At 37.2% G+C, this 21,998-nt stretch overlaps 1 long non-coding RNA gene across 1 annotated transcript in view; it reads right to left on the bottom strand.

Moving 5' to 3' along the window:
- Nucleotides 1-20,987, bottom strand: part of LOC136871158 (uncharacterized) — a 54,628-nt gene extending 33,641 nt beyond the window's left edge. Inside the window, exons 1-4 of the long non-coding RNA XR_010859763.2 lie at nt 20,879-20,987; nt 8,759-8,907; nt 8,589-8,684; nt 8,283-8,446 (exon numbers count right to left, since the gene is read on the bottom strand). This is a non-coding gene — a long non-coding RNA (uncharacterized lncRNA). The remainder of the gene's footprint in view (nt 1-8,282; nt 8,447-8,588; nt 8,685-8,758; nt 8,908-20,878) is intronic.
- Between the last annotated feature and the right edge of the window lie 1,011 nt (nt 20,988-21,998).

Here is a 21,998-nt window from a genome sequence, read left to right as displayed (position 1 = left end):
GCACGGTCCGCACATTTGACGACGGCCCGGAACATTATTATTATTATTATTATTATTATTACTATTATGTGTTGCTGGAATGGCTGATGACAGGGAAAGCCTGAGTATCCGGAGAAAAACCTGTCTCGCCTCCGTTTTGTCCAGCACGAATGTCACATGGAGTGACCGGGATTTGAACCACGGAACCCAGCTGTGAGAGGCCGGCGCGCTGCCGCCTGAGCAACGGAGGATCCTTATAAGTATACTAGCAAGATACCCGTGCTTCGCTACGGTAATATACTGAAATTTATAATTGAATGCTTATCGTTTTATATACAACCCGCCGATATTCGTGATCCGACTCGTTTACTGAGATATTACGGCAACGTACCTCCCATTTTTCAATTTTTCTTTCCAGCAATCGATTTCGTATTTCCCGGGTTAGGTCCAGGTATTCCACCCGGTCAGTTGGGTTCCTAAATCTTAGCCATGCTTTCCTATAAGCATTTTTAATGTGGATCAAATCCTTGAGGAGATCCGGCGTGGTGTCCTCTTAGGTGCCTTGGCGGTAATAAACCGGCGGCCGGACTGCAATCGTAGTCATTACCCGTCCAGGACCCGTTTCCAGCACGGTCCGCACATGTTGACGACGGTCCAGGATATTATTATTATTATTATTATTATTATTATTATTATTATTATTATTATTATTATTATTATTATTGTTATTAGGGTGGTTGAAATTGGATTTAGGTTTTATTATTATTATTATTATTATTATTATTATTATTATTATTATTATTATTATTATTATTATTATTATTATTATTATTATTATTGATGTTCTGGACCACACAGCAATATGCAAGACCGCTACTTGGCGGTAAAATACATCTGCTGCCATTGTCATTGCTAACAATGTGACCAGCACCATTGTTGTGCGTAGGCAAGTGTGCGGAATTTCTGGCGATACGAATGACATACCTCCGTGTATTATTGACCTTATTATAGAGGTGAACAATTTCACGGCCAATCTCATTCCTATCGTTTATTTCAAATGTGTTTAAATTTTTATTTATATGCCAGGAGAATCTACTCTAATCTAAGAACGTTCTCCGAAGGAAAATATGGCTGTTGAAAAAGAACCCAGGAAAGATAAAAAATGATCGGTTTATGATCAGAATAAGTACATCGCAAGTCTACAGCCTGTTTCCTGTCATTCGACAGGATCAATGATGGAATGAATAAAGCCCCATCTAGCGGCGACAATAGGAATTGTGCCGGCTGAAGAAGCTCCCCTCTGGGGCAATGATCGATGAGTGACAAATGAAATGAAATATTGGACAGTGTTGCTGGAATGAATGATGACAGGGAAAGCCGGAGTATCCGGAGAAAAACCTGTCCCGCCTCCATTTTGTCCAGCACGAATGTCACATGGAGTGACCGGGATTTGAAACACGGAACCCAGCTGTGAGAGGCCGGCGCGCTGCCGACTGAGCAACGGAGGCTACTTATAAGTACATTACGAACAGTAAAATCAATTGGTCTCACCTCCTTTTACACCCCACCGCCGTTAAGTTAATTAAAAGAAGGCGTGTTTCTTTATGTTTAAAGGAGATTCCAAATACCAATGTTCACGTTTATTACCTTCAGGTTTGAGATATAAGTATCCCCTTAAAAATAATTCACGTTTTTAACTTCCTTCCACACTCCCCCCCCCCCCCCTCCCTCACAAAGTGATATTAAAGCAAAAAATACTTGTTCCTTTAATAGTAAAGGATCTTCTAAATACCAATTATCACCACTCTAACCTCTTCAGTTTTTTATTTATGTGTCCCCATGAAAGGAATTCAACTCCTTTTCACTCCCGCCCTCCCCCCCCCCCCAAGATTGTTTCCCCCCAAAACGCGCTTTTCTTTTCTTTGTTTTTAAAGGAGATCAAAATACCAATTTTCACGTCTGTAACAACTTTAGTTTTTATTAGATGTATGTATTCTCATACAATTAAGTCAATTAATTTTTTCTATCCTTTAACACTCCAAATCCCCTTCATTGGATTTTCCGAGAATACGTGTTTGTTTACTTTTAAAGCAGATTCCAAAAATAAAATTTCACGTGTGTAACATCTTCATTTTTGAGATATCAGTAGCCTAATTAAAAGAATTCAACACCATTTTCAGTCACTTTTACCCCCCCCCCCCACCAGCCACTACCCAAGTTGTATTTCCGAAAACTAAAAATACACTTTTCTTTATTTTTAATAGGATAAAAAAATGACCATTTTTCACTTCTGTACATGTTAAGTTTTTTGAGATATACTGTAGAAATTCTCATTTTAAAATTTCACCCCATTTTAGTTCCCCTTAAGTGGAGTTTCCAAAGACAAATCACCTATGTTTCTTTACACTTACAGGAGATTCCAAATACCCACTATTTACGTCTGTAACATTTTACGCTTCTCAGATATTCTGTAGATATAGTCTTTCAAAAAATTCACCCCAATTTGCCACTCCTGTTTAACCGCCATTAATTGAATTTTCCAAAAGCAAAAATATACGTGTTTCTATATTTTTAAAGGAGATCCCATTTACAAATTTTCAGTTCTGTAATATCTTCAGTTTCTGGGATATATGTATCCTCATTAAAGGCATTCAACCCATTATTCACCCTTTTACACCCCTCCTATTGGGATTTAGAGAAAACAAAGAAATACGTGTTCCTTTATTTTTAAGGGAGATTCTAAACACCAATTTTTACATCTGTAAACGTTTAAAGTTTTAAGATGTAGACACACTCATTTTAAAAATTCACCCCCCTTTTCACCCCCCATTATTTGGATTTTCCAGAAAGGAAAAAAATACCTGTTTCTTTATTTTTAAAGTAGATCCCAAATACCAATTCTCAGGTCTGTAATATCTTCAGGTTCTGAAATATAAGTAGCCTCATTAAAGGCATTCAACCTATTTTTCACCCTTTTTCACCCTTCCTATTAGGACTTTCCGAAAACAAAAAAGTACGTGTTTCTTTATTTTTAAAGGAGATTTCTAAATACCAAATTTTACGTCTATAAACTTTAAAAGTTTTGAGATATAGATACACTCATTTTAAAAATTTCATCCCCTTTTTCACCCCCCATTATTTGGATTTTCCCATAACGAAAAAATACCTGTTTCTTTATTTTTAAAGTAGATCCCAAATACCAATTTTCAGGTCTGTAATATATTCAGTTTCTAAGATATAAGTATTCTCTTTAAAGGCATCCGAACCCATTTTTCACCCCTTTTCACCCCTCCTATTGGGATTTTCCGAAAACAAAAAAATACGTGTTCCTTTATTTTTAATGAAGATTCTAAATACCAATTTTTACATCTCTAAACTTTAAAACTTTTGAGATTAAGAACAGTAAAATCAATTGGTCTCACCTCCTTCTACACCCCACCGCCGTTAAGTTTATTTACCGCCACCCACCCCAAAAAAAATATTAAAAGAAGGCTTGTTTCTTTATGTTTGAGGGAGATTCTAAACACCAATGTTCACGTCTATTACCTTCAGTTTTGAGATATAAGTATCCCCATAAAAATAATTTACTTTTTTCACTACATTTCACACTACCCTTCCCCCCTAAGTGAATTTTCCCGCAAAAAATATTTGTTTCTTTAATAGTAAAGGATCTTCTAAATACCAATTATCACGACTAACTTCTTCAGTTTTTGATTTATGTGTCCTCATGAAAGGAATTCAACTCCTTTACACTCCCGCCCTCCAAGATGGTTTCGCCCCCAAATGCGTTTTTTTGTTTTTAAAGGAGATCCAAATACGAATTTTCACATCTGTAACAACTGTAGTTTTTATTAGATGTATGTATTCTCATACAATTAAGTCAATTTTTCAATTCTTTCACCCCCCCTCTTCGTTGGATTTTCCGTGAATGAGTGTTTCTTTACTTTTAAAGCAGATTGCAAATATCAAATTTCACGGCTGTAACATCTTCATTTTTGAGATATCAGTAGCCTAATTAAAAGAATTCAACACCATTTTCAGTCACTTTTACCCCCCCCCCCCCGCTCCACACAAGTGGTATTTCAGAAAACTAAAAATACACGTTTCTTTATGTTTAATACAGATAAAAATACCATTTTCCACTTCTGTAACATGTTAAGTTTTTTAGATATACTGTAAAAATTCTCATTTTAAAATTTCACCCCTTTGGAATTCCCCTTAAGTGGAGTTTCCAAAAACAAATCACCTATGTTTCTTTACATTTACAGGAGATTTCAAACACCCACTTTTTATGCCTGTAACATTTTACGTTTCAAGATATTTTGTAGATATAGTCTTTCAAAAAATTCACCCCAATTTGTCACTCCTGTTTAACCACCATTAATTGGATTTTCCAAAAACTAAAAAATACGTGTTTCTTCATTTTTAAAGGAGATCCCATATACAAATTGTCAGTTCTGTAATATCTTTCGTTTCTGAGATATATGTATCCTCATTAAAGGCATTCAACAAATTTTTCACCCTTTTACACCCCTCCCATTGGGATTCAGAGGAAACAAAAAAATACGTGTTCCTTTATTTTTAGAGGAGATTCTAACTACCAATTTTTACATCTGTAAATATTGAAGTTTTAAGATGTAGACACACTCATTTTAAAAAATTCAGCCCCCCTCCTTTTCACCCCCCAATATTTGCATTTTCCAAAAACGAAAAAATACGTGTTTCTTTACTTTTAAAGTAGATCCCAAATACCAATTTTCAGGTCTGTAATATCTTCAGGTTCTGAAATATAAGTAGCCTCATTACAGGCATTCAACCCATTATTCACCTTTTTACACCCTTTCTATTGGGATTTTCCGGAAACAAAAGAATACGTGTTTCTTTATTTTTAAAGAAGATTCTAAATACCAATTTTTACGTCTATAAACTTTAAAAGTTTTGAGACATAGATACACTCATGTTAAAAAATCACCCCCTTTTCACCCCCCCCCCATTAATTAGATTTTCCAAAAAAAATACATGTTTCTTTATTTTTAAAGGACATCCCAAACACAAATTTTCAGGTCTGTAATATCTTGAGGTTCTGAAATATAAGTAGACTCATGATAGGCATTCGACCCCTTTTTCAACCTTTTCCACCCTTCCTATTAGGATTTTCCGAAAACAAAATACACGTGTTTCTTTATTTTTAATGAAGATTCTAAATACCAATTTTCACATCTGCAAACTTTAAAAGTTTGGAAATACAGATTCACTCATTTAAAAAATTCACCCCCTTTTCACCCTCCCATTAATTGGATTTTCCAAAAACAAAAAAATACGTGTTTCTTTATTTTTGAAAGAGATCAAAAGTACAAATTTTCAGGCCTGTAATATCTTCAGTTTCTGAGATATAAGTACCGGTATCCTGAAAAAGGCATTCAACCCATTTTTCCCCATTTTCACCCTTTTTCACCCCTCCTATTGGGATTTTCTGAAAACAAAAAAATACGTATTTCCTTATTTTTAAAGAAGATTCTAAATACCAATTTTTACATCTGTAAACTTTAAAAGTTTTGAGATATAGATACACTCATTTTAAAATTTCACCCCCCTTTTCACCCCCTTAGCGACGGAATATCCAAAAATCCTCTCTTAGCGAGCACCTACATCTTAATATGAATATATCCCCAAAATTTCATTTCTTTATGTCCAGTAGTTTTGGCTTGGCGATGATGAATCAGTCAGTCAGTCAGTCAGGACAAGTTATTTTATATATATATATAGATAAAGAGCAGTACCATTCTTCATTGCTGAAGTAGTTACTAGCATTCCTGTTGGCCAATGTAAAATGGGATGTGATGTTAATCCCATCAATGATAAGATTCTGTTACCAACCCCAGCAGAATAAAAGCACATGTGCTGCTATTGCCCTAAACCAATCTGTCATGAGAACAGTGGCACCTTTGAATCCACACTTTCCGAGAGGCTTATCTATAGCCATGATGCATATTGTCAGCATGGAGAGAAAAGTTTTAATTTACCTTTCGAATTAGTGCTTATCTTAGTTCCTAAGTAGACAGGTTGGGAGCGTTGTGGACTGCCCAAACATGTCCGCGAGAAGGCTGCAAGAAGTATACGAACGATAGTCATTCTGCACATAGCTGAATGTGGTGAATATTGGGCAGCACGGGGTCAACTTTTAATGAAGAGGTGACATGGGCTGATACTTGCCTCTAGATTAGTGAGCCTTAGTGCTTTCATTCTTCTGACAGCAAGTAATGTTTGCCAAACTCTGCTGATCTGTAGGCCCTCTTTCCTTTTGAAACAGAAATGTTTTCTGATATCCACAGCCTCTCTTTAGGTGGGTGTTAGCTACAACTATTGTTTCCTCAAATTTCATTTCGTGATTGAAGAAACTGTGCTCCACTACTACAGGTTTCTCGAGTGAGATGGCAGTGACTTATGAAATGCCTTGTTTAAGCATTTTGAGTGGCTGAAGACTTACCATGCAGCAAGTGGTTAAAAGTGCTCCAAGATGATTTTAATTACTGTACAGTCTAATTCCTTGAATAATATTCAAGCTTCTTGTTAAAGACGGTATGAAACTAGTGGATCAAGAATAATGTCTGTAGAATGTAATATGAAAGTGTTAAGAGGAAATTCAGTGCTGCAGTAGTGTAATCTTCCTCCCAGCAAAAACAAGCTGTAGGCATGCATCAAAAGCCAATTAGAGATTCAGCTGAGCTTTGTCAGTTCAGGAGTCAAGCTGATCAGTCATCTCTTTTTGGAAGATAGACCAGTAAATTACAAATCTGATTTCCTTGTCCTGAGTAGTCATTCAGTCTACATTTGCTAGAAATCCAGTCTTTTTTAATGTTTTACATGGCACTAACATAGGGAATTCTTATGGCAACAATGTGATAAGAGAATTGGGAAAGAATCAACTGTGGCCAAACCATCTTCGGGGCTGCCAGCAGTGGGGTTCAAACAGTCTCCCATATGTAAGCTCACAGTTAAGTGACCTAAAACCATGAAAGCAACTCACTATCAGAAGTTTAATGTAATTTCATTCTTATCAATAGTACTTCCAACAGGCATGTTGAATGCAAAGTTATTCAATAAAATTTTAAGCAAGTTTTCAAATCCTTCATCTGACAAGATGCCACATAAGATTTTGCACATTAATGCAACAGTTAGATAATAACCAAGGAGAAGTGATGCTTCATCTAAATTAAAATTAGGTTATTCACACTTTTAAACAAATCTCAGCACCTCAACATGCTCTTAATATTCAAATGGAAATGTGACAATTACTCCCACATCAAAATCTGTAGATACTTTCAGGACAATGAAACTAACGAGCTGTGAGGAAAAACAAGAAATTGTTGAAGACATACCGTTTGTGATCAAGTTAGAAGAAAATTGGAAATTAAGTTACAGTACAGGAAAGCAGTAATTTTCATCAAGTATTATTCCATATATCAGACATATCAGATTATGGAGCCTCCGTGGCTCAGGTGGCAGCACGCCGGCCTCTCACCACTGGATTCTGTGGTTCAAATCCCGGTCAATCCATGAGATTTTGTGCTGGACAAAGCGGAGGCGGGTCAGGTTTTTCTCCGGGTACTCCGGTTTTCCCTGTCATCTTTCATTCCAGCAACACTCTCCATTAACATTTCATTTCATCTATCAGTCATTTATCATTGCCCCAGAGGAGTGCTACAGGCTTTGGCAGCCAGCACACTTCCTATCCTTGCCGCTAGATGGGGGCTTCATTCCATTCCTGACCCAGTCGGACGACTGGAAACAGGCTGTGGATTTTCATTTTCATCAGATTATGGAGGATAGCATGTGTTTGGTATTAGGAACATTACAACAGGAACTTGAAGCAACAGACTAAATAAATGTCATTCAGTCTATTGACTCTGAACATGCGAATGATCGACATGTTCAATTTCTTTGGGCCAAATGGAATTTCTGATTAGTATTAAGAGATAATCATATCAATGTGGTTATTCTCTGAACTTTCCATGCTCAAATTGGCTGTAAATTGTATTTCATTTCATGTGCAACACTTCAATAAATGTCCAAAGCAAAAAGGCCAAAAAAGAATGTGGAATAGTTTATGGGTTACTAAAACCTTGCCGACACTCTCCTTAAGTGAAGGACCTTAAATTAGGGGTTTCTATCCCAATTCTGACTAAATCCATATCCAATAACATCTGAGAATGAACCAACATACCTACGAAACTTAGGAAATGGTTAACTTTTTAAATTCTATGAAGCCACTGAGAGTTAAGTTGACCATGTATCAGTTATACCTTAACATTGGATGGTTGCACCCTGGAGACAGTGGGTTCAAACCCCACTGTTGGCAGCCCTGAAGATGGTTTTCCTTGGTTCAGCCACTTCCTTCTCACTCCTAGGCCTTTCCCATTCCATCATCGCCATAAGACCAATCTGTCGGTGCAACTTAAAGCAAATTCTAAAAATAAAATAAAATAAAACGATCACTGGATGGAATGAAATATGGAACAATAAATATCCTTTAGACAAAGTTCTAACAAATATTGAACACTGACAATTACAACTACCCCAAACTAATTTGTTATAATTCTTATACTCACCAGCATTATCATCAGAAGGCTGCCTCTCAAGTAATAGATGATCCTCCTGAACCATGATCCATGCTCTTGCACCAGTTCTTGCCAAATTAGCATATCCTATAAACCAGAAAGATCTATTATAATGCAATATTATACATTTTCTAACTTCATACTGTTGGTACCCAGATTACCTTTCCATTCAGGCATCTTCATGGTATGAAGAACTCTCCAAGATGATGTTAAACCACATTAGGCATCATCTGCTAGAGCTACTGTCAGAACTTTCAGACCAGTCCAGATGTATTCAATGATTGTCCTGGAGCAGATATAGTAGTGCCACCTATAACAAGAGGTATTCACAAATTACTAACTTAAGAAATGATAAGACTCAAAAGTTAGTTATTAAGAAATGCTCCTTCCATTATTAAAAGTGAAATTGGCACTTGTACATTCAGGCTTTACAAAAATTTGTGGCAAATACAGTTTAGTTTTAATTGTTTTAGGTATAGAGCATCACTTAATATGTAGCAAAGTTGTGATTATTCATATTTAAACTTGCATCAAATGAAATGCATCAAATTAATACCATAATGTTACAAAACAGCCAATTATCAGAATCAAATAAGAGTTCAGCTGCCAAGAGATGAGGCAGAGACCAAAGATTTGGACCAGACTGAAAAGTATCTCTGTAAAGAAAGCAATTTATGTCAATATTTACATTCAGTGTCAATACTGATAGGAAAGTATTGGGAAAAAGGTAAGAACTTGTTCATGGCATTCCTTGGTTTTGGAATAGCATACAGCAGTGTTGCAAGAGATGATCAGGTAGTGCTTGTGAAAGATGCCTGAAGGATTTTTAAGGAAAGTCCAGAGTTTGTACAAAGACTATTTAGCTGCATGAAAGTTTGAGAGGGCCATTCATGGTTTTATGACCACAAGAGGATATGAGCACTGTCCCCAGAACTGTTATCACAGCTATGGATGATATGAAGAGCTTTATCACTGCATTAGACACATCCTAAAAGTAGCATTAGTGCTTGCATCATATCAGAGATACATAAATTCAGTCCTACACAACCCCTATATAATTTGTGGAAGATAAAAACCAACATAAAATGCACTTTAAGGTTTATTTGAAACATATAACTTACCATACATTGAAATATTGAGAAAGGGGACTGGCATATTTGGAACAATTGAACTAATTACCTGATTGTTCTTTTCACTGTCTTCAGGAGCTGGAGATCAATGTTACTGATTGGTCAAACAACTCACTGCACACAATACAGTTTTACAAATCATAATTTTCATTTTCAAAAGACCTCAAGCTGCAAGCACAAGCACACTCACAGCAAATCAGATGCATTAGAGATAAACATGAATACTTCACATATTTACTTTCACTGTGTTTGAGATAAAGCTGGCAGCAGCTCTTGACCTTTTTATTGCATGAAGGTCACAACGCTAATTACTTGATGGCACTCCTGAGACAGGAAGCTAAGAGGAGAGAAGAGCTTTCAGCCTCAAGCAAGCTCAAGTTTCAACACAATCACCACCATATATCTCTCAGATAACACGATTCATGCAGTGTTAAGGAAACAACGGCTAAACTCTAATACAATTGCCTTTGCCGACTTCAGAATTTGAGGGGGAAACAGAATAAGTGCAGACTTGATACATGAAACACCAAGTTTCAGGAATTCAACCTAAAAATTAGCAAGACTAGGACAGTGGTGATGGTGAACAGATTGCAAACCAGCAAGCATCAGCCTAGCAGACCATTTGGAGAGTGTGAGCAGTTTCACATACTTTGGCAGTAGTTTCCAGAGATAACTTACCAGTGACCATAGAGATCAAAAGGGTGCAAAAAAATTCCATTTTCTACCATCAACAAGGACCCTCTTGAGATGTTGAAGTTCCAAAGAAAGCAAAATTAGCTATGTTCAAACAGCTACTTCCTATCAGTCTTTACCTCTCGTATCAAAACGTGCACCTTCATCAAGTGAGGCTCTTCAAGACTGCAGGTATCTGAAGTTTGAGAGGTCCACTATCCAGAAGAGCAGTATGAAAAAGACGAAGTGACAAAGCTGGGATTAAGATATCTACCTGTCCTATAATGTCAGCACATCCAGATTATGATGGTTAGGATACGCAAGGAGATTGAAGCCTACAAGAACAGCCCTTGTGCACTTGGAAAGAGGTAGAAGGAAAATGCCTGGTTGGAAGACCTATAACCTGCTGGATGGATTTGTTCAAGACTGACATTGCACCTAGGGGAAGACACTGGATGAAGTCATAATGAACAAAAATTTCTAAATCCTTTAATACAAGTATGACTAAGACTCCTCAGACACTTCTTGGCTAATTAATACACTACTGTATCTACAATTTACTAATAAAAGAGGTCACTTTTCTTTTTACAATCTGCTTTATGTCGCACTGACAGATAGGTCTTATGGCGACGATGGGATAAGAAAGGGCTGGGAATTGTAAGGAAGTGACTGACCTTAAGGTACAGTCTCAGCATCTTGCTAGAATGAAAATTCTAAACCATGGAAAACAATCTTCAACCACTGGGGTTTGCAAGCACAAGCACACTCACAGCAAATCAGATGCATTAGAGATAAACATGAATACTTCACAATGCACTGTGAGAGCTGTGTCTCAATTTCCAAAAATAGATGCCTGCCTGGGAATCAACATCTACATCATTTGATGGCCAGGCAGGCATCTATTTTTGAAAATTGAGACATAGCTCTCTTAGTGCATTGGCACTGCTGGTGGCTTCAAATAGCCTATGCAGTGGCCTCCATGGTATGCACTAGCCTTGCGTCTTGGGTGGTGTGCTAAGTCCCAACTGACGAGCCTAACTTAGCACACGAGGGCGAAACGCAGGCAACCAAGAATGAGTTAGCTGGATAATTTATAATGTCCAATAACGGACCATAATATTGGTATTATAAATTTACTCATTCAGGACAAATATTTTACGTTCCCTATGGGAATCAACATCTACATCAACATACCACTTAGTCGAGCAGCTCTTCTTTCTCTCACTTCTTCCCAACCCAAACATTGCAACATTTTTGTAACGCTACTCTTTTGTCGGAAATCACCCAGAACAAATCGAGCTGCTTTTCTTTGGATTTTTTCCAGTTCTTGAATCAGGTAATCCTGGTGAGGGTCCCATACACTGGAACCATACTCTAGTTGGGGTCTTACCAGAGACTTATATGCCCTCTTTTACATCCTTACTACAAACCCTAAACACCCTCATACCCATGTGCAGAGATCTGTACCATTTATTTACAATCCCATTTATGTGATTACCCCAATGAAGATCTTCCCTTATATTAACACCTAGATACTTACAATGATCCCCAAAATGAACTTTCACCCCATCAACGCAGTAATTAAAACTGAGAGAACTTTTCCTATTTGTGAAACTCACAACCTGACTTAACCCCATTTATCAACACACCATTGTCTGCTGTCCATCTCACAACATTTGAGGTCACGTTGCAGCTGCTCACAATCTTGTAACATTTATCACTCTATAGAGAATAACATCATCCGCAAAAAGCCTTACCTCCAATTCCACTCCTTTACTCATATCATTTATGTATATAAGAAAACAAAGGTCTGATAATACTGCCTTGAGGAATTCCCCTCTTAATTATTACAGGGTCAGATAAAGCTACTCTAATTCTCTGAGATCTATTTTCTAGAAATATAGCAACCCATTCAGTCACTCTAGTCCAATTGCACTCATTTTTGCCAGTAGTCTCCCATGATCCACCCTATCAAATGCTTTAGACAGGTCAATTGCAATACAGTCCATTTGACCTCCAGAATCCAAGATATCTGCTATATCTTGCTGGAATCCTACAAGTTGAGCTTCAGTGGAATAACCTTTCCTAAAACCGAGTTGCCTTCTATCGAACCAGTTAATTTCACAAACATGACTAATATAATCAGAAAGAATGCCTTCCCAAAGCTTACATACAAGGCATGTCAAACTTACTCGCCTGTAATTTTCAGCTTTATGTCTATCACCCTTTTCTTTATACACAGGGGCTACTATAGCAACTCTCCATTCATCTGGTATAGCTCCTCCGACCAAACAATAATCAAATAAGTACTTCAGATATGGTACTACATCCCAACCCATTGTCTTTAGTATATCCCCAGAAATCTGATCAATTCCAGCCACTTTTCTAGTTTTCAACTTTTGTATCTTATTGTAAATATCATTGTTATCATATGTAAATTTTATAACGTCTTTGGCCTTAGTCTCTTCCTCTATCGCGACATTATCCTTGTAACCAACAATCTTTACATACTGCTGACTGAAAACTTCTGCCTTTTGAAGATCCTCACAATCCTTGTTCATTATTACTGGAATGTCCTTCTTGGAACCTGTTTCTGCCTTAAAATACCTATACATACCCTTCCATTTTTCACTAAAATTTGTATGACTGCCAATTATGCTTGCCATCATGTTATCCTTAGCTGCCTTCTTTGCTAGATTCAATTTTCTAGTAAGTCCCTTCAATTTCTCCTTACTTCTGCAGCCATTTCTAACCATTTCTTTCCAGTCTGCACCTCCTTCTTAGTCTCTTCATTTCTGTGTTATAATAAGGTGGGTCTTTACCATTCCTTACCATCCTTAATGGTACAAACCTGTTTTTGCATTCCTCAACAATTTCTTTAAACCCATCCCAGAGTCTGTTTACATTTTTATTTACCATTTTCCACCGATCATAGTTACTTTTTAGAAACTGCCTCATGCCTGCTTTATCAGCCATATGGTACTGCCTAACAGTCCTACTTTTAAGACCTTCCATTCTATCACATTTATTTTTAACTACCACAAAAACAGCTTCATGATCACTAATACCATCTATTACTTCAGTTTCCCTATAGAGCTCATCTGGTTTTATCAGCATGACATCCAGGATATTTTTCCCTCTGGTTGGTTCCATCACTTTCTGAATCAGCTGTCCTTCCCATATTAACTTATTTGCCATTTGTTGGTCATGCTCCAGTTCTAGTTGCGAACCAACCTGATCTAGCTTCTCAGTAATTTTTTTTTTTTGCCCATGCCACTATGCCTTTTGGCACTCCTTTTCATTTAATACTTCCCAAATGTGGCAACTTAAGCATATGATTGTATGCCTTCTCTATATCACTGATTACTTATGACAGGCTTGTTCTTTTCCCAACATTTCTTAAAATCCTGAAAGCAAAGATGAGATTCACAGCTCATTTAAGTCTGACCAGATGAACAGTCATCTATTTTTCTAGAAATATTAATCTGAACAGGAGTGAATCTACAATCTTCAGCATAAAGTATGCAAACTTTTTCAATTTCCATCTTAATCCTTATTGGACAGTTGCCTAATATGTCCAGAGCTGTAATTGATCACAAGAATTAACATACTGGATATATCCACAAATTGGGCTTTTGTTAAATTACTTAAAATATATAGCTGTTTCACATACTTGCAACAGTTTTATAACAGTAGTCTTATACTGTAACAAAACTTTTTCCATTGGAACACTTTTCTGTGCTAGAAGTTTGTTAAAGGTCCAGATTCAAGGACGTCCAACCTATAGCACTGGATTAAAAAACAATTTTATTTTTTTTTGCTAGTGGCTTTACGTCACACTGACTCAGATAAGTCTTATGGCAATGAAGCACTGGAATTATGTTGCCAGTCATGTCTTATCTTAACATTATGCACCTTCTTTATTGGCTGTCATTTATTCATTTTGTTAACACATTTAGTGCTCACCAAAGTAAATGGATCCATTTCACTTCTTTATCAAGCAGTAGAATAAAACCAAACATTGAAATAGACATTCAGGTAACTAAATAGCATTAATTCAAGATTCCTGCACACTGCAGCCATCATCATCATCATCATCATCATCATCGTTGAAAGGGGAGGAAATTGTCAATTGTGAACAATCAACTTCTAAACAAATACCTTAGTTATACAAATTTAAAAGTGAGCAATTTCTACATACATCTTTCAGTAATAGTGGAACCTATTCTTTTCATTCCCAACATAACATTTACAATCCCTCCATCACCTTGGCCAAATCGTCACTGTCCTGGGTTAATAACGGCCAGGTCAGATTTCAGGTGTGTCTGATCAATTCCCCTGACTCTGGGACTGGGTGTGTCTCAAACACTTCACATGCACCCAAATACACTATCAACCGCCACAGAAACAAATACATCCTGCACCACAGGAAGAGATCCAGCCGTGAAAAGGGACCAAGTTCACATTTGTGACAAAGATCATATTTGTGACCCCCTTAAGAGTGTAGAGAAAGTGGCAGGAGTAGTTTGTCCGTACCTAAGAAGGTAAGCGTAAACTTTGGCATGTTTGCATTGCCCAGGATTCCTACCAGTAGCAGCGATTGGGAATTAGAAGTAAGGAGGCAAAAATTTTTACAGTACACCAAAACGTACCCAGGTTTGTGGGATATAGCAGATAGGGGGGATGCATCAAAACTCAGTGGCGGCTTGTGAAGTTTCATGTAGGAGGGTCAAATTTTTAATACACATGGACGGAAACACACACACACAAAGACAATATGTCAAAACACACATAGAATTTATCATTAACTAGCAATTACCCGCGGCTTCGTTCACGTGTACCTTCGTAATTTGATCAAAGTAATAGTTCCTCAGCATTGTACTAAGACATTATCTGAAAATTTCTGAAGTATAAAAAAATCATTTCAACTACTTTTCACATCTTTTCACCCCCAAGATAAGTGCCTTCTCTGAAAACAAAAAGGACTTTAAAGGACTTTCCAAATACCAAGTTTCTTTTTTCTAACATGGTAAGATTTTGACATAACGTAGATACACCGGTACTCATGTTAAAATTTCACCCGCTTTTCCAATTATTTTCAGCCCCTTAACTTAATTTTCCGAAAACAAAAAAATACGTGTTTCATTATTTTTAAAGGAGATTGCAAATACCTGTTTTCATGTCGGTACGTCTAACACGTTCAGTTTTTGAGATAAATGTATACTCATAAGAATAATTCAACTTCTTCACTTTTTTCCACCCCTCTTTCGCATTAAGTGGACTTTCAGAAAACAAATACGCGTTTCTTTATGTTGAAAGGAAATTCAAAATACCAACTTTCACGTCTGTAACAGCTTTAGTTTTTAAGATAAAGTATCCTCAAACATAATTCAACTCCTTATGTACTTATTTTCAAACACCTGCCCCTTACGTCGATTTTCCGAAGAAAAAATGTGTATTTTTAAAGGAGATTACAAATTCACGCCTGTAACGTCTTCAGTTTGAGATAAGTATCCTGTTAAAGGTAATATAACTCCTTTTTCCGAAAAAAGTGCGTGTTTATTTTGAAAGAAAATTCCAAATACCAATTTTTACGTCTTTAACATGTTTAGTTTTTGAGATATAAGTATCATCATACCAAGAATTCAAATAATTTTTCAATTCATTCACCCCCCTTAAAGTGGAATTTCGAAAGACAAGATTACGTGTTTCTCTACGTTGAAAGAAAATTACAAACACAAATTTTCATGTCTGCAACATCTTCAGTTTGAGATATAAGTATTCTCATGAAAAGAATTCAACTCCTCTTTCACTCCACCCCCGCCCCTTAAGTTTGTTTCCCCCACCCAGAAAATGAGTTTTATTTTTAATGGAGATTCCAAATACCAATTTCCACGTCGGTAACCTTCAGTTTTTAGGTATAAATTTCTGCAGAAAAAGATCTTCAATTTTTCTTTCACACTCCTCACTCAAGTGAATTTTCCAGAAACAAACAGTACCCGTTTCTTTAAAAGAGCTCCCGAATGCCCATTATCACGACTGTAACATCTTCAGTTTGAGATATAGCCTATGTATCCTCGTAATAGGAATTCATCTGTTTTCATCCACCCCCCCTATCATGTTGATTTCCCCCCTCCCCAATGTTTAAAGGAGATTCAAAATATCAGTTTTCACGTTTGTAACATATTTAGATTTTTGTTATATATACATACATTATCATACAAATAATTCAACTAATTTTTCAATTCTTTCACCCCCCCCCCCCGTTAATTGTTTTCTTCGAAAACCAAAGAATAGGCGTTTCCTTATTCTTAATGAAGTTTCAAAATGTCATCTTTCACATCTTTAACATGTTAAGTTGAGATATACTGTAGATATACTAATTTTGAAAATTCACCCCTTTTTAGTTCCCCTCATGTGGATTTTCCGGAATTTTTTTATGTTTTTCAGGAAATTATAAATACCAGTTTTCAAAACTGTAATATGTTACGTGTCTGAGATAATTTGCAGATTTAGTCTTCTTTAACCCACCCCGTTTTTCACTCTTGTTCATCCCCTATTCATCGGATTAACCAAAAACACAAAAATACGTGTTTATTTTCAAAGGAGATTCCAAGTACCAATGTTTATATCTGTAACATATTTAGTTTTTGAGATATAAATCCCTTCATAATAGGGCGTTCAACCACTTTTCTCCCTTTTTCATCCTCCCTAATGGGATTTTCCGAAAACAAAAAAAAATACGTATTCCTTTATTTTTAAAGGAGATTCCAGATACCAATTTTTACGTCCGTAAACGTTAAAGTTTGAGACACAGATATCCTCATTTTAAAAGTTCACCCCCTTAGCGACGGAGTATCCAAAAATCCTCTTAGCGAGCACCTACATGTTAATATGAATGTATTCCCAAAATTTTAATTCTTTATGTCCAGTAGTTTTGGCTCAGCGATGATGAATCAGTCAGGAAAAGTTATTTTATACATATAGATGATTGCATCAGCTGTTTACAAATCTCCATGTTAGCAGGCACTTTTCTATCTCGGTTGCTATTGCACTTCCCAGGGATGTCTATTCTACTTAATGTAGATAAACACATTTTCTTTCCTCACTAGTCATTGACATGCTTATAATATCAATTGTGGCACATTTGGAAATACAAGTCAATTTATTGCGCAGCTTTCCTTTTGAGAGAAGAGACCTACCTGCTACCCTTCTCTGGCACAGTTTGCCTGTGACCGAGGCTCTCATTACAGCCGGCCTATTCTCCAAGGAACATAGCCAGCAGCAACTTTTGAAGACCATGTACCGTACGCGCACCTTTTAGTGATACATGCTAGTGCTGAATCGGTCGACCTCGGTTATCTTCGAGATTCATATTGGCAACCTTTGAAACAAACTATGAATCGCTTATGCATCGCTGTGAGACATCTGACGTACACTCTACGTACTGGTACTGTTTACACAGCAAAGCCAAACTATTGAATATTCAAGCTAGGAACACGATTCCCATCGAGAAATGTTATATAATGTTAAATAATGTATGTGTGACACTGTTGTTGGCGTAAGATAATAAATGTTTAGAAAATTCATATCGATCGATCACATCGATTCAATTCAGATTTCTTTTCCATTCAGTTGGCAGTATAACCGGAACTGGGAGACCTCCCTCCCTACTCCTCACTCCGTACAAAGTAATATTAAAGTCTTTGGTAATATCGCTAAAAGGTGCGCGGACTATACCTACTTTAAACATCTGCTCTTCGGTCACATGTGAACTGTGACCGGGAGCTGGTAAGTTATTGCGCTCTATCCTGAAGCCAGATTTTACAGCGTAGAAGTACCAGCCACCTTCCTTATGAGCTTAAAGCTCATATCCTGCATTGCATAATGTAGGCTATTGAGAAGTAAAACTTAAACATTAATGTTCATTGGGAAAGCACGTGACCCTGTGACTTTATGGATCAGCCGCTACTGCTGTGCGAATTTCGACAGATAAAAGTTGATAGGTTACCAACTTAAGTGCGGTAATAGTTTGATATTTCGATTGAATACTATACTGTAAAATAAAATGTTCAAAGGAATATTATTATACACTTATTACACTTAAATAGATGTACGGCATCATACAATTAAGAATCAGTATTTGACTACATACTAAGAAACGAACACACAGACTGCTAGACTGAGGAATGACCGTGGTAAGCGGTGAATCATACCTCAGTGCCCATGATCTTCACACTATATATATTAATACATACCCCTGCTAACCTTCCTCACAGCACATGCAAAGTCTCCACTACTTTGCGGTGGCTCTACACGCTACAAATGTTAGCCGCGACGAACTACATTTTACATATTTCCGCTAATTTCGTTAATAATTGAAAAATTAAGGAAGGAATTAGCTGATAAGATAACAGGACTTGTACAAATTGACATTTAAAAAAATCCTCATTTCAGCCGGCTGAAATGAAATAAAAATGTAATCTTTTCTCCACAAACTGGAGGGGGGTGGGGCTCGCCCCCCCCCCACCTAATCGCTACTGATTCCGGCTACAATACAGACTGCACAGCACGCCAAGAGTCTGTATGATATGTCCTTTTAACAAGCGCTCCTATTCTGCCGAAAATCTTCCTAATTTATCCCTCGAGAATTTTTTCGAAATAAGGTGGGTTGGGCAAGGTTATTGGTTTTTACGTCCCACTAACTGTTTTGGACGCTTTTCGGAGGTGCCGAGGAGCCGGAATCTTGTCCAGCAGGAGTTCTTTTACGTTCCAGTAAATCTACCAACTTCAAATACCGCCGGGCCGGGCTAGGATCGAAACTGCGCAGTTGGGATCAGAAGGCCAGCGCCTCAACCGTCTGAACCACTCAGCCCGGCAGGTGGGTTTGAATTGCCGTCTTTCGAGCCATGGTATTTTTATTCCAACATTGCATTGCGGCCATAGCAAGTTTCTCTGCATAGACTACCGTACTTTGAGGCAAGGCATACCGGAGAGTAATATGTACTCAGCTCTTTCAAGGGATAGTTTTCTGAAGTTTAAACATTGCAATAAAATTACCGCCAGATTGTAATGATCGTGCATGAAGTGTAGAATAATCAGTAACCCCTAAGCCTCCCTTAAACTAGCATGTTAAAGCAATGAGCATTGTTATGATTCACAAGCGTAGAGATCGAAGAGGAATCTTAACACTGCAATGTATCTTGTTCAAACAGAAGAGTCGTCAAAATTTGAGAACGCTGTGTAAATGAATTATTGTGACAGTTAAATCAATTTACCGTAACTTTCAGTCAAATACTGTGGCGAATAGAAGCGCTACGTGTTATTAAATAACTACGGTATACAAATTTTGTTAAACTCTTGAATAAAATCATTGTGCTAAAATAGAAACATGTAAAAAATTTGTAAGATTCTTACGGCACAAATACACGGAACAATTGTTACCATAAAATAACATGTAACTACAGCTCCCTTCAAGTACCGGAAGGCCATGGAAAACTCTTCAGGGCTACCGACTGCGAAGTTCAACCCAGTATATCTTGAATACAAGCTCACAGCTATAAGAATCTGTCACGTTGTCAACTCGCTCGGCAATTTCATTCCAAATTTATATGTTAAACGCAATATAGTTTTCAGGTTAAAAATCCACAACTGTGTATTCCATTTCAAATATAGTATATTTTATAATTAGTATAGATACAACTTTGATACCAGCCCTACCACTCCACCCATTCTAACTAACCCGAGTCAAGGCAACATCTACAAAAAAATAAAATTCGAAATAAAGTCCGAGTCAGAGGAAACTACGAAACTGGAGAACGCTGTGTCCTAATTTCGTTAATGATTAAACTATCGACAAAAGGATGAAGACACTTAATACTATGAAGTTTCATCTATAATGAGAACTAACAATTCTAGAAAATTCTAGACAATGTACAGCACGGTGAAAATTTCATGAAAGGGCTTAAGCTGAACTCTGCTTTTAACATTAAAATGTAGTAGGTATGGTACGAAATGTGCTCTGTAATTTACTGCATGCCAGAATTTCATAAATGTCTAGACTCTTAGAGCTTATATTTTAATTCATTCGAACCACGAAGCACGTTATAGAGAATGTCTTACAGTCGCACTGACTTTCATAGTGACATACCGGTAGTATTTTACTGAACGTAAAATATGTTATTTGTACTATAGCAGCACATAGTTCGAACTTACTTGTATATTTTTAGCAGAAAATGTTATAAAGGAGATTTCACTTCGAATATTCGAAAGGCAAATACTTTTTAACAGCCGAGCATAACTGTATGATAGGGCAAGATTGTCCTTTTCACTTCCATTAGTTACAGTGTGCCCGAGGACATGTCTTAAATTATTTTACTACTCTATCGGTAAGTCTGCCATTACGAACTGCTAGTACAAGTTAAATCCAGTCAATCCACATATAGATCAAAACTGTACTGTATAATATTCCAGTCTTACCATGAACTTCCAAATGGGACCTCCAAGACGTTTAAAATGACGACCCACGAGCTCGCCTTCATCAGACATCTACCTCAAATGGAGTTGAATGAACAGAGCTCATCCTTCTACCTAAGCAAATAATTTCGACTTAGTGACGTAATGGCCAATCGAATTTGATTCGATTCTCATCCCCACCATGACGACCAATCACCGTCGTAATAACAAAAGCTAGTAGTAGCGCCTTATTTTATTATCAATATTCACTGAATATTACTTTGGTTGTATTTAGCAAATTAATTATTAAAATGAAATACACTCCAAGCATTTACCCTTTAATAAATAATTAATTGCCGTTGCGTCAGAGAACGTAGTTGAGACATCTACATCGTCTTTGGATTCACCTAAGAGTATAGTAAAGAGGATATCATCGCTGCCTTTGCGAAAACTGCTGTGTGAAATATTTCATCTTAGAACTTTGACCCGTTAAATTTTGTCTTTTTTTTTTTTTTTTTTTTTGTTATTTGCTTTACGTCGCACCGACACAGATAGGTCTTATGAGGCAGGAAGGGGCTAGGAATGGGAAGGAAGCGGCCGTGGCCTTAATTAAAGTACAGCCCCAGCATTTGCATGGTGTGAAAATGGGAAACCACGGAAAACCATCTTCAGGGCTGCCGACAGTGGGGTTCGAACTCACGATCTCCCGAATACTGGATAGTGGCCGCACTTAAGCGACTGCAGCTATCGAGCTCGGTAATTTTGTCATTTAGGGTTCAGTATTGTGCGTATGACTTCAAAGAATTCTCGTTCTTGAAGATACGAGCTGCGGGTCAGTATTTCTCCCACAACATTATCCCTTAGCGGTTTTCGCAGGTGCAACGACGTTATAAAGGAAGTATACCCTTCAAAAAGTCCTCGGTCTTGTACGGGTAGTCAAAATGCACACACACCCGTACAGCAAAATTTACGGGAAACAGTACCCATTGGCTGCGAGGCGAGTGGCGTCACTGCGAGGATCCGAGCGGGCTACGTGTACGGTAGCTCCATATCGCATAATACGCAATTTATGGGACTGAATTAGAAACAAATTCAATTCGCAGTTATGCAATGTTTAAATCTCACATAAAAAAAAAGAGAGAGA

Source organism: Anabrus simplex, chromosome 1, assembly GCF_040414725.1.
Source record: "Anabrus simplex isolate iqAnaSimp1 chromosome 1, ASM4041472v1, whole genome shotgun sequence".
Classification (NCBI taxonomy): Eukaryota; Metazoa; Arthropoda; class Insecta; order Orthoptera; family Tettigoniidae; genus Anabrus; species Anabrus simplex.
This window is presented reverse-complemented; position numbering and strand designations above follow the sequence as displayed.